General features: G+C 47.0%; 1 long non-coding RNA gene across 1 annotated transcript in view; it reads right to left on the minus strand.

Moving 5' to 3' along the window:
* Positions 1-683: 683 nt before the first annotated feature.
* LOC126011604 (uncharacterized) overlaps positions 684-23,978 on the minus strand; it is a 223,310-nt gene continuing 200,015 nt past the window's right edge. Inside the window, exon 2 of the long non-coding RNA XR_007496773.1 lies at positions 684-846. This is a non-coding gene — a long non-coding RNA (uncharacterized LOC126011604). The remainder of the gene's footprint in view (positions 847-23,978) is intronic.

The raw sequence follows: 23,978 nt of genomic DNA on the forward strand, positions 1-23,978 counted from the left end.
TCCAATGGGATCCCTAAAATAAGAAAATCTGCCTGTATCATAGCATTTTGAAATTAGTGAGAAAATTATGTAATAGAAGCCTGATTGGTTGTGTTTATTGTCAGAATTTAGAATTATTGATCAAGTGTGAATGAGTGCAAAGATCCCAGTTTCTCATGTTTTAAAGAATCTACATGTTGATAATAAATTAAGTATATAAAGTATCATTTCAAACCCAGTTGAGGGACAATGAATTATTTCTGGAGAGGATGAAGAGGATTTGTCTTTTCTTTAGAAACCTCTGTGTAGCTACAAGAGTTAGTTGCAAAAACTAGAGTACTTTTAAGATTCTGATTCAGAGATGTTGGTCTCAGATAAATGGATTTAAGCTGAAAAATAAACTTTAGTCTTATTTAGATATTGTCCTTGAAACTTAAAAGTTTTGAGGAAAGCTTCCTGAGAGAGTGTTGAAAAGGAAAGAATGGTATCTTTTCCTGTGCAATTACTTCTTTTTTTTTTAATCAAATAAATTTGATGTTAAGGTTGTAGAAAGACATAAGAAGGGTGAAGAGATAGTACAGAGGGTTGCTTTGCACAAGTTCTGTCCCCAGCACTACACAATATGGTCCCTTGAGCCTTGCCAGGAATGATCCCTGAGTGCAGAGCCAGATGTAAGCCCTAAGCAACATCAGATGTTAATGTGATTTCTTTCTTCCATCTTTCTTTCTTTCTTTCTTTCTTTCTTTCTTTCTTTCTTTCTTTCTTTCTTTCTTTCTTTCTTTCTTTCTTTCTTTCTTTCTTTCTTTCTTTCTTTCTTTCTTTCTTTCTTTCTTTCTTTCTTCTTTCTTTCTCTTTCTTTCTTTCTTTCTTTCTTTCTTTCTTTCTTTCTTTCTTTCTTTCTCTCTCTTTCTCTCTTTCTTTCTTTCTTCTTTCTTTCTTTCTTTCTTTCTTTCTTTCTTTCTTTCTTTCTTTCTTTCTCTCTCTATCTCTTCTTTCTTTCTTTCTTTCTTTCTTTCTTTCTTTCTTTCTTTCTTCTTTCTTTCTTTCTTTCTTTCTTTCTTTCTTCTCTTTCTTTCTTTCTTTCTTTCTTTCTTTCTTTCTTCTCTTTCTCTCTTTCTTCTCTCTTTCTTTCTTCTTTCTCTCTCTCTTTCTTTCTTTCTTTCTTTCTTTCTTTCTTTCTTTCTTTCTTTCTTTCTTTCTTTCTTTCTTTCTTTCTTTCTTTCTTTCTTTCTTTCTTTCTTTCTTTCTTTCTTTCTTTCTTTCTTTCTTTCTTTCTTTCTTTCTTTCTTTCTTTCTTTCTTTCTTTCTTTCTTTCTTTCTTTCTTTCTTCTTTCTTTTCCATAAAGGTTGAACTAGACAGCATTCCCATCAGCAGTGGATAAGAGTTCCTTTCTCTCCACATCCCTGCCAACATTGTTTATTTTCATTCTTTGTGATGTGTGCCATTCTGTGTGGTGTGAGGTGGTACCTCATAGATGTTTTGATTTGCATCTCCCTGATGATTAGTGATGTGGAGCATTTTTTCATATGTCTTTTGGCCATTTGTATTTCTTTTTTTTTTTTTTTTTTTTAATTTTTTTTTTATTTAAACACCTTGATTACATACATGATTGTGTTTGGGTTTCAGTCATAAAAGGAACACCACCCATCACCAGTGCAACATTCCCATCACCCAAGTCCCAAATCACCCTCCTCCCCACCCAACCCCCGCCTGTACCCTAAACAGGCTCTACATTTCCCTCATACATTCTCAATATTAGGACAGTTCAAAATGTAGTTATTTCTCTAACTAAACTCATCACTCTTTGTGGTGAGCTTCCTGAGGTGAGCTGGAACTTCCAGCTCTTTTCTCTTTTGTGTCTGAAAATTATTATTACAAGGGTGTCTTTCATTTTTCTTAAAACCCATAGATGAGTGAGACCATTCTGCGTTTTTCTCTCTCTCTCTGACTTATTTCACTCAGCATAATAGATTCCATGTACATCCATGTATAGGAAAATTTCATGACTTCATCTCTCCTGACAGCTGCATAATATTCCATTGTGTATATGTACCACAGTTTCTTTAGCCATTCATCTGTTGAAGGGCATCTTGGTTGTTTCCAGAGTCTTGCTATGGTAAATAGAGCTGCAATGAATATAGGTGTAAGGAAGGGGTTTTTGTATTGTATTTTTGTGTTCCTAGGGTATATTCCTAGGAGTGGTATAGCTGGATCGTATGGGAGCTCGATTTCCAGTTTTTGGAGGAATCTCCATATCGCTTTCCATAAAGGTTGAACTAGACAGCATTCCCACCAGCAGTGGATAAGAGTTCCTTTCTCTCCACATCCCCGCCAACACTGTTTATTCTCATTCTTTGTGATGTGTGCCATTCTCTGGGGTGTGAGGTGGTATCTCATCGTTGTTTTGATTTGCATCTCCCTGATGATTAGTGATGTGGAACATTTTTTCATGTGTCTTTTGGCCATGCGTATTTCTTCTTTGTCAAAGTGTCTGTTCATTTCTTCTCCCCATTTTTTGATGGGGTTAGATGTTTTTTTCTTGTAAAGTTCTGTCAGTGCCTTGTATATTTTGGAGATTAGCCCCTTATCTGATGGGTATTGGGTGAATAGTTTCTCCCACTCAGTGGGTGGCTCTTGTATCCTGGGCACTATTTCCTTTGAGGTGCAGAAGCTTCTCAGCTTAATATATTCCCATCTGTTAATCTCTGCTTTCACTTGCTTGGAGAGTGCAGTTTCCTCCTTGAAGATGCCTGTAATGTCCTGTAGTGTTTTGCCTATGTGCTGTTCTATATATCTTATGGTTTTGGGGCTGATATCGAGGTCTTTAATCCATTTGGATTTTACCTTTGTACATGATGTTAGCTGGGGGTCTAAGTTTAATTTTTTGCAAGTGGCTATCCAATTGTGCCAACACCACTTGTTGAAGAGGCTTTCCCTGCTCCATTTAGGATTTCCTGCTCCTTTATCAAAAATTAGATGGTTGTACGTCTGGGGAACATTTTCTGAGTATTCAAGCCTATTCCACTGATCTGAGGACCTATCCTTATTCCAATACCATGCTGTTTTGATAACTGTTGCTTTGTAGTACAGTTTAAAGTTGGGAAAAGTAATTCCTCCCATATTCTTTTTCCCAATGATTGCTTTAGCTATTCGAGGGTGTTTATTGTTCCAAATGAATTTCAAAAGTGTCTGATCCACTTCTTTGAAGAATGTCATGGGTATCTTTAGAGGGATGGCATTAAATCTGTATAATGCCTTGGGGAGTATTGACATTTTGATGATGTTAATCCTGCCAATCCATGAGCAGGGTATGTGTTTCCATTTCCGTGTGTCCTCTCTTATTTCTTGGAGCAGAGTTTTATAGTTTTCTTTGTATAGGTCCTTCACATATTTAGTCAAGTTGATTCCAAGATATTTGAGTTTGTGTGGTACTATTGTGAATGGGGTTGTTTTCTTAATGTCCATTTCTTCTTTATTACTGTTGGTGTATAGAAAGGCCATTGATTTTTGTGTGTTAATTTTGTAGCCTGCCACCTTGCTATATGAGTCTATTGTTTCTAGAAGCTTTTTGATAGAGTCTTTAGGGTTTTCTAAGTAGAGTATCATGTCATCTGCAAACAGTGAGAGCTTGACTTCTTCCTTTCCTATCTGGATTCCCTTGATATCCTTTTCTTGCCTAATCGCTATAGCAAGTACTTCCAGTGCTATGTTGAATAGGAGTGGTGAGAGAGGACAGCCTTGTCTTGTGCCAGAATTTAGAGGGAAGGCTTTCAGTTTTTCTCCATTGAGGATAATATTTGCCACTGGCTTGTGGTAGATGGCCTTCACTATATTGAGAAAGGTTCCCTCCATTCCCATCTTGCTGAGAGTTTTGATCAAGAATGGGTGTTGGACCTTATCAAATGCTTTCTCTGCATCTATTGATATGATCATGTGGTTTTTATTTTTCTTGTTATTGATGTTGTGTATTATGTTGATAGATTTACGGATGTTAAACCAGCCTTGCATTCCTGGGATGAAACCTACTTGATCGTAGTGGATGATCTTCTTAATGAGGCATTGAATCCTATTTGCCAGGATTTTGTTGAGGATCTTTGCATCTGCATTCATCAGTGATATTGGTCTGTAATTTTCTTTTTTGGTAGCGTCTCTGTCTGGTTTAGGTATCAAGGTGATGTTGGCTTCATAAAAGCTATTTGGAAGTGTTTCTGTTTGTTCAATTTCATGAAAGAGTCTTGCCAAGATTGGCAGTAGTTCCTCTTGGAAAGTTTGATAGAATTCATTAGTGAATCCATCTGGACCTGGGCTTTTGTTTTTCGGCAGACATTTGATTACTGTTTTAATTTCATCAATGGTGATGGGGGTGTTTAGATATGCTACATCCTCTTCCTTCAACCGTGGAAGATTATAAGAGTCCAAGAATTTATCCATTTCTTCCAGGTTCTCATTTTTAGTGGCGTAGAGTTTTTCAAAGTAGTTTCTGATTACCCTTTGAATCTCTGTCATATCAGTAGTGATCTCTCCTTTTTCATTCCTGATACGAGTTATCAAGTTTCTCTCTCTCTCTTTCTTTGTTAGGTTTGCCAGTGGTCTATCAATCTTGTTTATTTTTTCAAAGAACCAACTTCTGCTTTCATTGATCTTTCGGATTGTTTTTTGAGTTTCCACTTCGTTGATTTCTGCTCTCAGCTTTGTTATTTCCTTCTGTCTTCCTGTTCTTGGGTCCTTTTGTTGAGCATTTTCTAGTTCTATTAGCTGTGTCATTAAGCTACTCAGGTAAGCTCCTTCTTCCTTCCTGATGTGTGCTTGCAAAGCTATAAATTTTCCTCTCAGTACTGCTTTTGCTGTGTCCCCTAAGTTCTGAGAGTTTGTGTCTTTATTGTCATTTGTTTCCAGGAACCTTTTTATTTCCTCCTTGATTTCATCTCGGACCCACTGGTTATTGAGCATGAGGCTGTTTAACTTCCAGGTGTTAAAGTGTTTCTTCTGAGTCCCTTTGGAGTTCACAAATAATTTCAGAGCCTTGTGGTCAGCGAAGGTAGTCTGCAAAATTTCTATCCTCTTGATCTTATGGAGGTATGTTTTATGTGCCAGCATGTAGTCTATCCTGGAGAATGTCCCATGTACATTGGAGAAGAATGTGTATCCAGGTTTCTGGGGATGGAGTGTCCTATATATATCCACTAGGCCTCTTTCTTCCATTTCTCTCCTCAGGTCTAGTATATTCTTGTTGGGTTTCAGTCTGGTTGACCTGTCCAGTGTTGACAAAGCCGTGTTTAGGTCCCCCACAATTATTGTTTTGTTGTTGATATTATTTTTCAGATTTGTCAGCAGTTGTATTAAATATTTTGCTGGCCCCTCATTCGGTGCATATATGTTTAGGAGAGTGAATTCTTCCTGCTCTACGTACCCCTTGATTAATATAAAATGTCCGTCTTTGTCCCTTACAACCTTCCTGAGTATAAAGTTTGCATTATCTGATATTAGTATGGCCACTCCAGCTTTTTTATGGGTGTTGTTTGCTTGGATAACTTTTCTCCAGCCTTTTATTTTGAGTCTATGTTTGTTCTGACTATTCAGGTGCGTTTCTTGTAGGCAGCAGAAGGTTGGATTGAGTTTTTTGATCCATTTAGCCACTCTGTGTCTCTTAACTGGTGCATTTAGTCCATTGACGTTGAGAGAAAGAATTGTCCTGGGATTTAACGCCATCTTTATTTCAAAATTTGGTGTGTCTTTTGGGTAGTCTTGTCTTAGATTAGGTCTTTCAGTTTTTCTCTTAAGACTGGTTTTGTGTCTGTGAAGTTTCTGAGCTGTTTTTTGTCTGTGAAACCATGTATTCTTCCATCAAACCGGAAAGTGAGTTTTGCTGGGTATAGTATTCTGGGTGAAGCATTCATTTCATTCAGTCTTGTCACAATATCCCACCACTGCTTTCTGGCATTGAGCGTTTCTGGTGACAGGTCTGCTGTAAATCTCAGGGAAGCTTGCTTGAACGTAATTTCCCCTTTTGATCTTGCTGTTTTCAGAATTCTGTCTCTATCTGTGGGATTTGTCATTGTGACTAGGATGTGTCTTGGGGTGGTTTTTCTGGGGTCTCTTTTGGTTGGTACTCTTCGGGCATGCAGGATTTGATCACATATATTCTTTAGCTCTGGAAGTTTCTCTTTAATGATGTTCTTGACCATTGATTCTTCCTGGAAATTTTCTTCCTGGGTCTCTGGGACTCCAATGATTCTTAAGTTGTTTCTGTTGATCTTATCATAGACTTCTATTTTCGTCTGTTCCCATTCTTTGACTAATTTTTCCATTGTCTGCTCATTTGCTTTAAGTTTTTTGTCCAATCTCTCCTGCTGTATGGAATTGTTATGTATCTCATCTTCCACAGCACCAAGTCTATTCTCAGCTTCTGATACCCTGTCCCAGAGCTTATCCATTTTGTCATTCACTTCGTTTACTGAGTTTTTCAGGCCTGTTAGTTGACATGTTATTTCAGTTTGGAGTTTTGTCATTTCTGCCTTCATATTTTCTTGGTTCTTATTAGTGTTCTGTTCAACTCGATCCATGGTTTCTTGGAGTCTGTTGAGCACTTTCCATATTGCTAGTCTAAAGTCCTTATCTGAGAGGTTGATTAGTTGTTCAGTCATTATCTGGTCCTCAGAATTGTCATCTTCATTCTCTATGTCTGATGCTGGCCTGCGCTGTTTCCCCATTGTCACATTTGTATTGTGGGTTTTTCTACGTGTTGTAGTGGTATTCATTGTCTATATGATGTAGGCAGCACACTCCTCTGGCTCCTCCCTTTCTGGATGGGCTGACTTGCCTCTAAGGGAGGGGAGTCCTCCGTGGATGAAGCCTCACACTGGGTCAAATCTTAGGCCCGAGCATGTAACAGAGAAGACAGTCCAGAGAGAAATGTTTGCTTCTGTGATATAGCGCCGTTCTTAGTGTGATTTTTCCTTCTTGTTGCAATGGAGTTCTTTCCTTAGAAAGAGTGCACGGCCGCGTAGCGAAGCGGAGCGGCCGTGCTCCTCTGAGCCTCTTTTTGCCCCACTCGCAAGAGTTTCACGCAAGAGGACAGTAGACAGACATAGACAGGTCACACTCACAGTCTTTCACAGCTGAGCCCCACTGGGCCAGTGTACTTTCGCGGATTTTCCCCGCCTGGTGTCACACACAGGGAGCCAGCTTTTGCAAAGGATAGCCGGTTTTTATGCTCTGAAGTCCCTCCCTGAAAATGGCGTCTGGGCGAGCGAGGTTTCTGGAGGCTCTTTTTGCCCCACTCGCAAGAGTTTCACGCAAGAGGACAGTAGACAGACATAGACAGGTCACACTCACAGTCTTTCACAGCTGAGCCCCACTGGGCCGGTGTACTTTCGCGGATTTTCCCCGCCTGGTGTCACACACAGGGAGCCAGCTTTTGCAAAGGATAGCCGGTTTTTATGCTCTGAAGTCCCTCCCTGAAAATGGCGTCTGGGCGAGCGAGGTTTCTGGAGGCTCTTTTTGCCCCACTCGCAAGAGTTTCACGCAAGAGGACAGTAGACAGTCATAGACAGGTCACACTCACAGTCTTTCACAGCTGAGCCCCACTGGGCCGGTGTACTTTCGCGGATTTTCCCCGCCTGGTGTCACACACAGGGAGCCAGCTTTTGCAAAGGATAGCCGGTTTTTATGCTCTGAAGTCCCTCCCTGAAAATGGCGTCTGGGCGAGCGAGGTTTCTGGAGGCTCTTTTTGCCCCACTCGCAAGAGTTTCACGCAAGAGGACAGTAGACAGACATAGACAGGTCACACTCACAGTCTTTCACAGCTGAGCCCCACTGGGCCGGTGTACTTTCGCGGATTTTCCCCGCCTGGTGTCACACACAGGGAGCCAGCTTTTGCAAAGGATAGCCGGTTTTTATGCTCTGAAGTCCCTCCCTGAAAATGGCGTCTGGGCGAGCGAGGTTTCTGGAGGCTCTTTTTGCCCCACTCGCAAGAGTTTCACGCAAGAGGACAGTAGACAGTCATAGACAGGTCACACTCACAGTCTTTCACAGCTGAGCCCCACTGGGCCGGTGTACTTTCGCGGATTTTCCCCGCCTGGTGTCACACACAGGGAGCCAGCTTTTGCAAAGGATAGCCGGTTTTTATGCTCTGAAGTCCCTCCCTGAAAATGGCGTCTGGGCGCTCGAGGTTTCTGGAGGCTCTTTTTGCCCCACTCGCAAGAGTTTCACGCAAGAGGACAGTAGACAGTCATAGACAGGTCACACTCACAGTCTTTCACAGCTGAGCCCCACTGGGCCGGTGTACTTTCGCGGATTTTCCCCGCCTGGTGTCACACACAGGGAGCCAGCTTTTGCAAAGGATAGCCGGTTTTTATGCTCTGAAGTCCCTCCCTGAAAATGGCGTCTGGGCGAGCGAGGTTTCTGGAGGCTCTTTTTGCCCCACTCGCAAGAGTTTCACGCAAGAGGACAGTAGACATTCATAGACAGTTCACACTCACAGTCTTTCACAGCTGAGCCCCACTGGGCCGGTGTACTTTCGCGGATTTTCCCCGCCTGGTGTCACACACAGGGAGCCAGCTTTTGCAAAGGATAGCCGGATTTTATGCTCTGAAGTCCCTCCCTGAAAATGGCGTCTGGGCGAGCGAGGTTTCTGGAGGCTCTTTTTGCCCCACTCGCAAGAGTTTCACGCAAGAGGACAGTAGACAGACATAGACAGGTCACACTCACAGTCTTTCACAGCTGAGCCCCACTGGGCCAGTGTACTTTCGCGGATTTTCCCCGCCTGGTGTCACACACAGGGAGCCAGCTTTTGCAAAGGATAGCCAGTTTTTATGCTCTGAAGTCCCTCCCTGAAAATGGCGTCTGGGCGAGCGAGGTTTCTGGAGGCTCTTTTTGCCCCACTCGCAAGAGTTTCACGCAAGAGGACAGTAGACAGACATAGACAGGTCACACTCACAGTCTTTCACAGCTGAGCCCCACTGGGCCGGTGTACTTTCGCGGATTTTCCCCGCCTGGTGTCACACACAGGGAGCCAGCTTTTGCAAAGGATAGCCGGTTTTTATGCTCTGAAGTCCCTCCCTGAAAATGGCGTCTGGGCGAGCGAGGTTTCTGGAGGCTCTTTTTTGCCCCACTCGCAAGAGTTTCACGCAAGAGGACAGTAGACAGACATAGACAGGTCACACTCACAGTCTTTCACAGCTGAGCCCCACTGGGCCGGTGTACTTTCGCGGATTTTCCCCGCCTGGTGTCACACACAGGGAGCCAGCTTTTGCAAAGGATAGCCGGTTTTTATGCTCTGAAGTCCCTCCCTGAAAATGGCGTCTGGGCGAGCGAGGTTTCTGGAGGCTCTTTTTGCCCCACTCGCAAGAGTTTCACGCAAGAGGACAGTAGACAGACATAGACAGGTCACACTCACAGTCTTTCACAGCTGAGCCCCACTGGGCCAGTGTACTTTCGCGGATTTTCCCCGCCTGGTGTCACACACAGGGAGCCAGCTTTTGCAAAGGATAGCCGGTTTTTATGCTCTGAAGTCCCTCCCTGAAAATGGCGTCTGGGCGAGCGAGGTTTCTGGAGGCTCTTTTTGCCCCACTCGCAAGAGTTTCACGCAAGAGGACAGTAGACAGACATAGACAGGTCACACTCACAGTCTTTCACAGCTGAGCCCCACTGGGCCGGTGTACTTTCGCGGATTTTCCCCGCCTGGTGTCACACACAGGGAGCCAGCTTTTGCAAAGGATAGCCGGTTTTTATGCTCTGAAGTCCCTCCCTGAAAATGGCGTCTGGGCGAGCGAGGTTTCTGGAGGCTCTTTTTGCCCCACTCGCAAGAGTTTCACGCAAGAGGACAGTAGACAGTCATAGACAGGTCACACTCACAGTCTTTCACAGCTGAGCCCCACTGGGCCGGTGTACTTTCGCGGATTTTCCCCGCCTGGTGTCACACACAGGGAGCCAGCTTTTGCAAAGGATAGCCGGTTTTTATGCTCTGAAGTCCCTCCCTGAAAATGGCGTCTGGGCGAGCGAGGTTTCTGGAGGCTCTTTTTGCCCCACTCGCAAGAGTTTCACGCAAGAGGACAGTAGACAGACATAGACAGGTCACACTCACAGTCTTTCACAGCTGAGCCCCACTGGGCCGGTGTACTTTCGCGGATTTTCCCCGCCTGGTGTCACACACAGGGAGCCAGCTTTTGCAAAGGATAGCCGGTTTTTATGCTCTGAAGTCCCTCCCTGAAAATGGCGTCTGGGCGAGCGAGGTTTCTGGAGGCTCTTTTTGCCCCACTCGCAAGAGTTTCACGCAAGAGGACAGTAGACAGTCATAGACAGGTCACACTCACAGTCTTTCACAGCTGAGCCCCACTGGGCCGGTGTACTTTCGCGGATTTTCCCCGCCTGGTGTCACACACAGGGAGCCAGCTTTTGCAAAGGATAGCCGGTTTTTATGCTCTGAAGTCCCTCCCTGAAAATGGCGTCTGGGCGATCGAGGTTTCTGGAGGCTCTTTTTGCCCCACTCGCAAGAGTTTCACGCAAGAGGACAGTAGACAGTCATAGACAGGTCACACTCACAGTCTTTCACAGCTGAGCCCCACTGGGCCGGTGTACTTTCGCGGATTTTCCCCGCCTGGTGTCACACACAGGGAGCCAGCTTTTGCAAAGGATAGCCGGTTTTTATGCTCTGAAGTCCCTCCCTGAAAATGGCGTCTGGGCGAGCGAGGTTTCTGGAGGCTCTTTTTGCCCCACTCGCAAGAGTTTCACGCAAGAGGACAGTAGACATTCATAGACAGTTCACACTCACAGTCTTTCACAGCTGAGCCCCACTGGGCCGGTGTACTTTCGCGGATTTTCCCCGCATGGTGTCACACACAGGGAGCCAGCTTTTGCAAAGGATAGCCGGATTTTATGCTCTGAAGTCCCTCCCTGAAAATGGCGTCTGGGCGAGCGAGGTTTCTGGAGGCTCTTTTTGCCCCACTCGCAAGAGTTTCACGCAAGAGGACAGTAGACAGACATAGACAGGTCACACTCACAGTCTTTCACAGCTGAGCCCCACTGGGCCAGTGTACTTTCGCGGATTTTCCCCGCCTGGTGTCACACACAGGGAGCCAGCTTTTGCAAAGGATAGCCAGTTTTTATGCTCTGAAGTCCCTCCCTGAAAATGGCGTCTGGGCGAGCGAGGTTTCTGGAGGCTCTTTTTGCCCCACTCGCAAGAGTTTCACGCAAGAGGACAGTAGACAGACATAGACAGGTCACACTCACAGTCTTTCACAGCTGAGCCCCACTGGGCCGGTGTACTTTCGCGGATTTTCCCCGCCTGGTGTCACACACAGGGAGCCAGCTTTTGCAAAGGATAGCCGGTTTTTATGCTCTGAAGTCCCTCCCTGAAAATGGCGTCTGGGCGAGCGAGGTTTCTGGAGGCTCTTTTTGCCCCACTCGCAAGAGTTTCACGCAAGAGGACAGTAGACAGACATAGACAGGTCACACTCACAGTCTTTCACAGCTGAGCCCCACTGGGCCGGTGTACTTTCGCGGATTTTCCCCGCCTGGTGTCACACACAGGGAGCCAGCTTTTGCAAAGGATAGCCGGTTTTTATGCTCTGAAGTCCCTCCCTGAAAATGGCGTCTGGGCGAGCGAGGTTTCTGGAGGCTCTTTTTGCCCCACTCGCAAGAGTTTCACGCAAGAGGACAGTAGACAGACATAGACAGGTCACACTCACAGTCTTTCACAGCTGAGCCCCACTGGGCCGGTGTACTTTCGCGGATTTTCCCCGCCTGGTGTCACACACAGGGAGCCAGCTTTTGCAAAGGATAGCCGGTTTTTATGCTCTGAAGTCCCTCCCTGAAAATGGCGTCTGGGCGAGCGAGGTTTCTGGAGGCTCTTTTTGCCCCACTCGCAAGAGTTTCACGCAAGAGGACAGTAGACAGTCATAGACAGGTCACACTCACAGTCTTTCACAGCTGAGCCCCACTGGGCCGGTGTACTTTCGCGGATTTTCCCCGCCTGGTGTCACACACAGGGAGCCAGCTTTTGCAAAGGATAGCCGGTTTTTATGCTCTGAAGTCCCTCCCTGAAAATGGCGTCTGGGCGAGCGAGGTTTCTGGAGGCTCTTTTTGCCCCACTCGCAAGAGTTTCACGCAAGAGGACAGTAGACAGACATAGACAGGTCACACTCACAGTCTTTCACAGCTGAGCCCCACTGGGCCGGTGTACTTTCGCGGATTTTCCCCGCCTGGTGTCACACACAGGGAGCCAGCTTTTGCAAAGGATAGCCGGTTTTTATGTTCTGAAGTCCCTCCCTGAAAATGGCGTCTGGGCGAGCGAGGTTTCTGGAGGCTCTTTTTGCCCCACTCGCAAGAGTTTCACGCAAGAGGACAGTAGACAGACATAGACAGGTCACACTCACAGTCTTTCACAGCTGAGCCCCACTGGGCCGGTGTACTTTCGCGGATTTTCCCCGCCTGGTGTCACACACAGGGAGCCAGCTTTTGCAAAGGATAGCCGGTTTTTATGCTCTGAAGTCCCTCCCTGAAAATGGCGTCTGGGCGAGCGAGGTTTCTGGAGGCTCTTTTTGCCCCACTCGCAAGAGTTTCACGCAAGAGGACAGTAGACAGACATAGACAGGTCACACTCACAGTCTTTCACAGCTGAGCCCCACTGGGCCGGTGTACTTTCGCGGATTTTCCCCGCCTGGTGTCACACACAGGGAGCCAGCTTTTGCAAAGGATAGCCGGTTTTTATGCTCTGAAGTCCCTCCCTGAAAATGGCGTCTGGGCGAGCGAGGTTTCTGGAGGCTCTTTTTGCCCCACTCGCAAGAGTTTCACGCAAGAGGACAGTAGACAGTCATAGACAGGTCACACTCACAGTCTTTCACAGCTGAGCCCCACTGGGCCGGTGTACTTTCGCGGATTTTCCCCGCCTGGTGTCACACACAGGGAGCCAGCTTTTGCAAAGGATAGCCGGTTTTTATGCTCTGAAGTCCCTCCCTGAAAATGGCGTCTGGGCGAGCGAGGTTTCTGGAGGCTCTTTTTGCCCCACTCGCAAGAGTTTCACGCAAGAGGACAGTAGACAGACATAGACAGGTCACACTCACAGTCTTTCACAGCTGAGCCCCACTGGGCCGGTGTACTTTCGCGGATTTTCCCCGCCTGGTGTCACACACAGGGAGCCAGCTTTTGCAAAGGATAGCCGGTTTTTATGCTCTGAAGTCCCTCCCTGAAAATGGCGTCTGGGCGAGCGAGGTTTCTGGAGGCTCTTTTTGCCCCACTCGCAAGAGTTTCACGCAAGAGGACAGTAGACAGTCATAGACAGGTCACACTCACAGTCTTTCACAGCTGAGCCCCACTGGGCCGGTGTACTTTCGCGGATTTTCCCCGCCTGGTGTCACACACAGGGAGCCAGCTTTTGCAAAGGATAGCCGGTTTTTATGCTCTGAAGTCCCTCCCTGAAAATGGCGTCTGGGCGATCGAGGTTTCTGGAGGCTCTTTTTGCCCCACTCGCAAGAGTTTCACGCAAGAGGACAGTAGACAGTCATAGACAGGTCACACTCACAGTCTTTCACAGCTGAGCCCCACTGGGCCGGTGTACTTTCGCGGATTTTCCCCGCCTGGTGTCACACACAGGGAGCCAGCTTTTGCAAAGGATAGCCGGTTTTTTATGCTCTGAAGTCCCTCCCTGAAAATGGCGTCTGGGCGAGCGAGGTTTCTGGAGGCTCTTTTTGCCCCACTCGCAAGAGTTTCACGCAAGAGGACAGTAGACATTCATAGACAGTTCACACTCACAGTCTTTCACAGCTGAGCCCCACTGGGCCGGTGTACTTTCGCGGATTTTCCCCGCATGGTGTCACACACAGGGAGCCAGCTTTTGCAAAGGATAGCCGGATTTTATGCTCTGAAGTCCCTCCCTGAAAATGGCGTCTGGGCGAGCGAGGTTTCTGGAGGCTCTTTTTGCCCCACTCGCAAGAGTTTCACGCAAGAGGACAGTAGACAGACATAGACAGGTCACACTCACAGTCTTTCACAGCTGAGCCCCACTGGGCCGGTGTACTTTCGCGGATTTTCCCCGCCTGGTGTCACACACAGGGAGCCAGCTTTTGCAAAGGATAGCCGGTTTTTATGCTCTGAAGTCCCTCCCTGAAAATGGCGTCTGGGCGAGCGAGGTTTCTGGAGGCTCTTTTTGCCCCACTCGCAAGAGTTTCACGCAAGAGGACAGTAGACAGACATAGACAGGTCACACTCACAGTCTTTCACAGCTGAGCCCCACTGGGCCGGTGTACTTTCGCGGATTTTCCCCGCCTGGTGTCACACACAGGGAGCCAGCTTTTGCAAAGGATAGCCGGTTTTTATGCTCTGAAGTCCCTCCCTGAAAATGGCGTCTGGGCGAGCGAGGTTTCTGGAGGCTCTTTTTGCCCCACTCGCAAGAGTTTCACGCAAGAGGACAGTAGACAGACATAGACAGGTCACACTCACAGTCTTTCACAGCTGAGCCCCACTGGGCCGGTGTACTTTCGCGGATTTTCCCCGCCTGGTGTCACACACAGGGAGCCAGCTTTTGCAAAGGATAGCCGGTTTTTATGCTCTGAAGTCCCTCCCTGAAAATGGCGTCTGGGCGAGCGAGGTTTCTGGAGGCTCTTTTTGCCCCACTCGCAAGAGTTTCACGCAAGAGGACAGTAGACAGTCATAGACAGGTCACACTCACAGTCTTTCACAGCTGAGCCCCACTGGGCCGGTGTACTTTCGCGGATTTTCCCCGCCTGGTGTCACACACAGGGAGCCAGCTTTTGCAAAGGATAGCCGGTTTTTATGCTCTGAAGTCCCTCCCTGAAAATGGCGTCTGGGCGAGCGAGGTTTCTGGAGGCTCTTTTTGCCCCACTCGCAAGAGTTTCACGCAAGAGGACAGTAGACAGACATAGACAGGTCACACTCACAGTCTTTCACAGCTGAGCCCCACTGGGCCGGTGTACTTTCGCGGATTTTCCCCGCCTGGTGTCACACACAGGGAGCCAGCTTTTGCAAAGGATAGCCGGTTTTTATGCTCTGAAGTCCCTCCCTGAAAATGGCGTCTGGGCGAGCGAGGTTTCTGGAGGCTCTTTTTGCCCCACTCGCAAGAGTTTCACGCAAGAGGACAGTAGACAGTCATAGACAGGTCACACTCACAGTCTTTCACAGCTTAGCCCCACTGGGCCGGTGTACTTTCGCGGATTTTCCCCGCCTGGTGTCACACACAGGGAGCCAGCTTTTGCAAAGGATAGCCGGTTTTTATGCTCTGAAGTCCCTCCCTGAAAATGGCGTCTGGGCGAGCGAGGTTTCTGGAGGCTCTTTTTGCCCCACTCGCAAGAGTTTCACGCAAGAGGACAGTAGACAGACATAGACAGGTCACACTCACAGTCTTTCACAGCTGAGCCCCACTGGGCCGGTGTACTTTCGCGGATTTTCCCCGCCTGGTGTCACACACAGGGAGCCAGCTTTTGCAAAGGATAGCCGGTTTTTATGCTCTGAAGTCCCTCCCTGAAAATGGCGTCTGGGCGAGCGAGGTTTCTGGAGGCTCTTTTTGCCCCACTCGCAAGAGTTTCACGCAAGAGGACAGTAGACAGTCATAGACAGGTCACACTCACAGTCTTTCACAGCTGAGCCCCACTGGGCCGGTGTACTTTCGCGGATTTTCCCCGCCTGGTGTCACACACAGGGAGCCAGCTTTTGCAAAGGATAGCCGGTTTTTATGCTCTGAAGTCCCTCCCTGAAAATGGCGTCTGGGCGAGCGAGGTTTCTGGAGGCTCTTTTTGCCCCACTCGCAAGAGTTTCACGCAAGAGGACAGTAGACAGACATAGACAGGTCACACTCACAGTCTTTCACAGCTGAGCCCCACTGGGCCGGTGTACTTTCGCGGATTTTCCCCGCCTGGTGTCACACACAGGGAGCCAGCTTTTGCAAAGGATAGCCGGTTTTTATGCTCTGAAGTCCCTCCCTGAAAATGGCGTCTGGGCGAGCGAGGTTTCTGGAGGCTCTTTTTGCCCCACTCGCAAGAGTTTCACGCAAGAGGACAGTAGACAGACATAGACAGGTCACACTCACAGTCTTTCACAGCTGAGCCCCACTGGGCCGGTGTACTTTCGCGGATTTTCCCCGCCTGGTGTCACACACAGGGAGCCAGCTTTTGCAAAGGATAGCCGGTTTTTATGCTCTGAAGTCCCTCCCTGAAAATGGCGTCTGGGCGAGCGAGGTTTCTGGAGGCTCTTTTTGCCCCACTCGCAAGAGTTTCACGCAAGAGGACAGTAGACAGTCATAGACAGGTCACACTCACAGTCTTTCACAGCTGAGCCCCACTGGGCCGGTGTACTTTCGCGGATTTTCCCCGCATGGTGTCACACACAGGGAGCCAGCTTTTGCAAAGGATAGCCGGTTTTTATGCTCTGAAGTCCCTCCCTGAAAATGGCGTCTGGGCGAGCGAGGTTTCTGGAGGCTCTTTTTGCCCCACTCGCAAGAGTTTCACGCAAGAGGACAGTAGACAGACATAGACAGGTCACACTCACAGTCTTTCACAGCTGAGCCCCACTGGGCCGGTGTACTTTCGCGGATTTTCCCCGCCTGGTGTCACACACAGGGAGCCAGCTTTTGCAAAGGATAGCCGGTTTTTATGCTCTGAAGTCCCTCCCTGAAAATGGCGTCTGGGCGAGCGAGGTTTCTGGAGGCTCTTTTTGCCCCACTCGCAAGAGTTTCACGCAAGAGGACAGTAGACAGTCATAGACAGGTCACACTCACAGTCTTTCACAGCTGAGCCCCACTGGGCCGGTGTACTTTCGCGGATTTTCCCCGCCTGGTGTCACACACAGGGAGCCAGCTTTTGCAAAGGATAGCCGGTTTTTATGCTCTGAAGTCCCTCCCTGAAAATGGCGTCTGGGCGAGCGAGGTTTCTGGAGGCTCTTTTTGCCCCACTCGCAAGAGTTTCACGCAAGAGGACAGTAGACAGACATAGACAGGTCACACTCACAGTCTTTCACAGCTGAGCCCCACTGGGCCGGTGTACTTTCGCGGATTTTCCCCGCCTGGTGTCACACACAGGGAGCCAGCTTTTGCAAAGGATAGCCGGTTTTTATGTTCTGAAGTCCCTCCGTGAAAATGGCGTCTGGGCGAGCGAGGTTTCTGGAGGCTCTTTTTGCCCCACTCGCAAGAGTTTCACGCAAGAGGACAGTAGACAGACATAGACAGGTCACACTCACAGTCTTTCACAGCTGAGCCCCACTGGGCCGGTGTACTTTCGCGGATTTTCCCCGCCTGGTGTCACACACAGGGAGCCAGCTTTTGCAAAGGATAGCCGGTTTTTATGCTCTGAAGTCCCTCCCTGAAAATGGCGTCTGGGCGAGCGAGGTTTCTGGAGGCTCTTTTTGCCCCACTCGCAAGAGTTTCACGCAAGAGGACAGTAGACAGACATAGACAGGTCACACTCACAGTCTTTCACAGCTGAGCCCCACTGGGCCGGTGTACTTTCGCGGATTTTCCCCGCCTGGTGTCACACACAGGGAGCCAGCTTTTGCAAAGGATAGCCGGTTTTTATGCTCTGAAGTCCCTCCCTGAAAATGGCGTCTGGGCGAGCGAGGTTTCTGGAGGCTCTTTTTGCCCCACTCGCAAGAGTTTCACGCAAGAGGACAGTAGACAGTCATAGACAGGTCACACTCACAGTCTTTCACAGCTGAGCCCCACTGGGCCGGTGTACTTTCGCGGATTTTCCCCGCCTGGTGTCACACACAGGGAGCCAGCTTTTGCAAAGGATAGCCGGTTTTTATGCTCTGAAGTCCCTCCCTGAAAATGGCGTCTGGGCGAGCGAGGTTTCTGGAGGCTCTTTTTGCCCCACTCGCAATAGTTTCACGCAAGAGGACAGTAGACAGACATAGACAGGTCACACTCACAGTCTTTCACAGCTGAGCCCCACTGGGCCGGTGTACTTTCGCGGATTTTCCCCGCCTGGTGTCACACACAGGGAGCCAGCTTTTGCAAAGGATAGCCGGTTTTTATGCTCTGAAGTCCCTCCCTGAAAATGGCGTCTGGGCGAGCGAGGTTTCTGGAGGCTCTTTTTGCCCCACTCGCAAGAGTTTCACGCAAGAGGACAGTAGACAGTCATAGACAGGTCACACTCACAGTCTTTCACAGCTGAGCCCCACTGGGCCGGTGTACTTTCGCGGATTTTCCCCGCCTGGTGTCACACACAGGGAGCCAGCTTTTGCAAAGGATAGCCGGTTTTTATGCTCTGAAGTCCCTCCCTGAAAATGGCGTCTGGGCGAGCGAGGTTTCTGGAGGCTCTTTTTGCCCCACTCGCAAGAGTTTCACGCAAGAGGACAGTAGACAGTCATAGACAGGTCACACTCACAGTCTTTCACAGCTGAGCCCCACTGGGCCGGTGTACTTTCGCGGATTTTCCCCGCCTGGTGTCACACACAGGGAGCCAGCTTTTGCAAAGGATAGCCGGTTTTTATGCTCTGAAGTCCCTCCCTGAAAATGGCGTCTGGGCGAGCGAGGTTTCTGGAGGCTCTTTTTGCCCCACTCGCAAGAGTTTCACGCAAGAGGACAGTAGACATTCATAGACAGTTCACACTCACAGTCTTTCACAGCTGAGCCCCACTGGGCCGGTGTACTTTCGCGGATTTTCCCCGCATGGTGTCACACACAGGGAGCCAGCTTTTGCAAAGGATAGCCGGATTTTATGCTCTGAAGTCCCTCCCTGAAAATGGCGTCTGGGCGAGCGAGGTTTCTGGAGGCTCTTTTTGCCCCACTCGCAAGAGTTTCACGCAAGAGGACAGTAGACAGACATAGACAGGTCACACTCACAGTCTTTCACAGCTGAGCCCCACTGGGCCGGTGTACTTTCGCGGATTTTCCCCGCCTGGTGTCACACACAGGGAGCCAGCTTTTGCAAAGGATAGCCGGTTTTTATGTTCTGAAGTCCCTCCCTGAAAATGGCGTCTGGGCGAGCGAGGTTTCTGGAGGCTCTTTTTGCCCCACTCGCAAGAGTTTCACGCAAGAGGACAGTAGACAGACATAGACAGGTCACACTCACAGTCTTTCACAGCTGAGCCCCACTGGGCCGGTGTACTTTCGCGGATTTTCCCCGCCTGGTGTCACACACAGGGAGCCAGCTTTTGCAAAGGATAGCCGGTTTTTATGCTCTGAAGTCCCTCCCTGAAAATGGCGTCTGGGCGAGCGAGGTTTCTGGAGGCTCTTTTTGCCCCACTCGCAAGAGTTTCACGCAAGAGGACAGTAGACAGACATAGACAGGTCACACTCACAGTCTTTCACAGCTGAGCCCCACTGGGCCGGTGTACTTTCGCGGATTTTCCCCGCCTGGTGTCACACACAGGGAGCCAGCTTTTGCAAAGGATAGCCGGTTTTTATGCTCTGAAGTCCCTCCCTGAAAATGGCGTCTGGGCGAGCGAGGTTTCTGGAGGCTCTTTTTGCCCCACTCGCAAGAGTTTCACGCAAGAGGACAGTAGACAGTCATAGACAGGTCACACTCACAGTCTTTCACAGCTGAGCCCCACTGGGCCGGTGTACTTTCGCGGATTTTCCCCGCCTGGTGTCACACACAGGGAGCCAGCTTTTGCAAAGGATAGCCGGTTTTTATGCTCTGAAGTCCCTCCCTGAAAATGGCGTCTGGGCGAGCGAGGTTTCTGGAGGCTCTTTTTGCCCCACTCGCAAGAGTTTCACGCAAGAGGACAGTAGACAGACATAGACAGGTCACACTCACAGTCTTTCACAGCTGAGCCCCACTGGGCCGGTGTACTTTCGCGGATTTTCCCCGCCTGGTGTCACACACAGGGAGCCAGCTTTTGCAAAGGATAGCCGGTTTTTATGCTCTGAAGTCCCTCCCTGAAAATGGCGTCTGGGCGAGCGAGGTTTCTGGAGGCTCTTTTTGCCCCACTCGCAAGAGTTTCACGCAAGAGGACAGTAGACAGTCATAGACAGGTCACACTCACAGTCTTTCACAGCTTAGCCCCACTGGGCCGGTGTACTTTCGCGGATTTTCCCCGCCTGGTGTCACACACAGGGAGCCAGCTTTTGCAAAGGATAGCCGGTTTTTATGCTCTGAAGTCCCTCCCTGAAAATGGCGTCTGGGCGAGCGAGGTTTCTGGAGGCTCTTTTTGCCCCACTCGCAAGAGTTTCACGCAAGAGGACAGTAGACAGACATAGACAGGTCACACTCACAGTCTTTCACAGCTGAGCCCCACTGGGCCGGTGTACTTTCGCGGATTTTCCCCGCCTGGTGTCACACACAGGGAGCCAGCTTTTGCAAAGGATAGCCGGTTTTTATGCTCTGAAGTCCCTCCCTGAAAATGGCGTCTGGGCGAGCGAGGTTTCTGGAGGCTCTTTTTGCCCCACTCGCAAGAGTTTCACGCAAGAGGACAGTAGACAGTCATAGACAGGTCACACTCACAGTCTTTCACAGCTGAGCCCCACTGGGCCGGTGTACTTTCGCGGATTTTCCCCGCCTGGTGTCACACACAGGGAGCCAGCTTTTGCAAAGGATAGCCGGTTTTTATGCTCTGAAGTCCCTCCCTGAAAATGGCGTCTGGGCGAGCGAGGTTTCTGGAGGCTCTTTTTGCCCCACTCGCAAGAGTTTCACGCAAGAGGACAGTAGACAGACATAGACAGGTCACACTCACAGTCTTTCACAGCTGAGCCCCACTGGGCCGGTGTACTTTCGCGGATTTTCTCCGCCTGGTGTCACACACAGGGAGCCAGCTTTTGCAAAGGATAGCCGGTTTTTATGCTCTGAAGTCCCTCCCTCCCATTTGTATTTCTTCTTTGTCAAAGTGTCTGTCCATTTCTTCTCCCCATTTTTTGATGGGATTAGATGTTTTTTCTTGTAAAGTTCTGTCAGTGTCTTGTATAATTTGGAGATTAGCCCCTTATCTGATGGGTATTGGGTGAATAGTTTCTCCCACTCAGTGGGTGGCTCTTGTATCCTGGGCGCTATTTCCTTTGAGGTGCAGAAGCTTCTCAGCTTAATATATTCCCATCTGTTAATCTCTGCTTTCACTTGCTTGGAGAGTGCAGTTTCCTCCTTGAATATGCCTGTAGTCACAATGTCCTGGAGTGTTTTGCCTATGTGTTGTTCTATATATCTTATGGTTTTGGGTCTGATATCGAGGTCTTTAATCCATTTGTATCTTACCTTCATACATGATGTTAGCTGGGGGTCTAAGTTCAATTTTTTGCAAGTGGCTAGCCAGTTGTGCCAACACCACTTGTTGAAGAGGCTTTCTTTGCTACATTTAGGATTTCTTGCTCCTTTATCAAAAATTAGGTGATTGTATGTCTGGGGAACATTTTCTAAGTATTCAAGCCTATTCCACTGATCTGAGGGCCTGTCCTCATTCCAATACCATGCTGTTTTGATAACTATTGCTTTGTAGTAAAGTTTAAAGTTGGGGAAAGTAATTCCTCCCATATTCTTTTTCCCAATGATTGCTTAGCTATTCTAGGGTATTTATTGTTCCAAACGAATTTTAAAAGTGCCTGATCCTTTTCTTTGAAGGATGTCATGGGTATCTTTAGTGGGATCGCATTAAATCTGTATAATGCCTTGGGAAGTATTGCCATCTTGATGATGTTAATCCTGCCAATCCATGAGCAGGGTATGTGTTTCCATTTCCACGTGTCCTCTCTTATTTCTTGGAGCAGAGTTTTATAGTTTTCTTTTTATAGGTCCTTCACATTTTTAGTCAAGTTGATTCCAAGATATTTGAGTTTGTGTGGCACTATTGTGAATGGGGTTGTTTTCTTAATGTCTATTTCTTACTTATTAATATTGGTGTATAGAAAGGCCATTGATTTTTGTGTGTTAATTTTGTAGCCTGCCACCTTGCTATATGAGTCTATTATTTCTAGAATCTTTTTGGTAGAGTCTTTAGGGTTTTCTAAGTAGAGTATCATGTCATCAGCAAACAGTGAGAGCTTGAATTCTTCCTTTCCTATCTGGATTCCCTTGATATCTTTTTCTTGCCCAATCACTATAGCGAGTACTTCCAGTGCTATGTTGAATAGGAGTGGTGAGATAGGACAGCCTTGTCTTGTGCCAGAATTTAGAGGGAAGGCTTTTCATTTTTTTTCCATTGAGGATAATATTTGCCACTGACTTGTGGTAGATGGGCTTAAGTATATTGAGAAAGGTTCCTTCCATTCCCATCTTGCTGAGAGTTTTGATCAAGATTGGGTGTTGAACCTTATCAAATGCTTTCTCTACGTCTATTGATATGATCATGTGATTTTTATTTTTCTTGTTGTTGATATTGTGTATTATATTGGTAGATTTACGGATGTTAAACCATCCTTGTATTCCTGTGCAATTATTTCTAAAAGGATGGTGGTGGCGGGAGCAATAGGAGGGAAAAAAAAGGCAACTAAAAATAAAATAAATAACCCTGAGATTTCAAGAAGAGACTACAAATTTATCTGATTGAGAATGAAAAAATAGATGATCAATCTCAATGACAAGAAAAGGTCAGAAATGCTTTATGTGATGAGCTCCAAGGGTGAAGTGACAGGAGCAAGGGCTTTACTTTGTTTACTAGTTTATTAGTTTTTAACCACTGGCCTGTGGACTGATGTCAGTCCATAGGTGTTAATGGTTAACAGCCACTGCTTTAGAAGACTACTAGATTAGGATACTCCCTCCTACAGAGGAGATCTGGTATGTTTGAAGAAGACATAATTGTCTTTTTCAGAGGAATCTCTAGGGATGTTACAGATGAGAGGTAAGCCAATCACTATCCAAAAAAGCCATGTACTCTGTCTTCACAATTCAGTATGCCCTTAGCTAATTATTGGTGACTATAGATAGTCTACTTAATCTCTTTATTAGCAAAATTAAACCTCATTTCTTTGTATTACTGTGAACATTAGAACATTAGATAATTTGGTACATGCAAATGGCTGACAATTATATCTAGTACATTGTTTTGTTTCAGTTCTTAATGTCATCGCTGGTTAGATTCATCATTATTTATGTACTGTCCAAAGAGAAAACACGTACCATTCAATTGATATAACACCAATATAAAATTAATTTTCCTTTAAAATATTTTAAAATATAAAATAATGCATTTAAATTAATTAATTAAAATTAGGACCAAATAATTTTATATCTTAATTAATATATGTTAATATATGTATTAATTATTAATATATGTGTTATATAGGAAAATTTCTAAAAGGTCAACCAGGCAAAACCAGACATTAATATTACTGATAATGCACCAATTTTTTCAAAAGAAAAAACCCATTTCTTCCTTTTGTTTGGCTTCTTTTCATACTCTAGAATAATTTGGTTTGAGAAGGGTCTAGAGTCTAGACTCCAGACGACTATGTCTTCAAGGTTTTAAACTATAGTTGTTCATCTTGAGTACTAGTCAACATTAGAAAGATGGAGCCAGAGTGATGGCACAGCTGTAGGACATTTGCCTTGCATGTAGCTGGTCTAGGACAGACCAAGGTTTGATGCCCTAGCATCCCATATGGTCCTCTAAGCCATGAGGGATTTCTGAGCACAGATCCAGGAGTAACCCCTGAGCATCACTGGGTGTGGCCCACAAACAAAAAAAAAAGAAGGAAAGAAAGAACCACTGTTACTACACAGTGAGGTGTATGCTCTGAGTTTTGTTCCCTAGATCAAAATATTACATCTTTTGAAGAAATAAAACAGTTGCCCTACTTGAATATTGCCTACCTAGTGTAACTTCATTCTATTTCTGACAAAGCAAGATCAGAGCTTAAGTCTTGGCTCGACAATGGGGAAGAAATAATCTTAAAATCAATTTTGAAATAAAAGATTTTTACTGTCTGCTTAATAATGAAAGTGACTAATAACTCTAATATCTATTCACAATGTAGAAAGGGAAATTTGTCTTAATGTGACTGAAGGTATTAATGACAGACAAGGTCAAATAGGTTCATGATTTAACCATATCATGTTACGTTGCCTCAATAATACCACTACTTAAATCAAGCCACACGTAAGTCCTTTTACAGAGGAAGATTCTA

Source organism: Suncus etruscus, chromosome 6 (assembly GCF_024139225.1).
Source record: "Suncus etruscus isolate mSunEtr1 chromosome 6, mSunEtr1.pri.cur, whole genome shotgun sequence".
Classification (NCBI taxonomy): Eukaryota; Metazoa; Chordata; class Mammalia; order Eulipotyphla; family Soricidae; genus Suncus; species Suncus etruscus.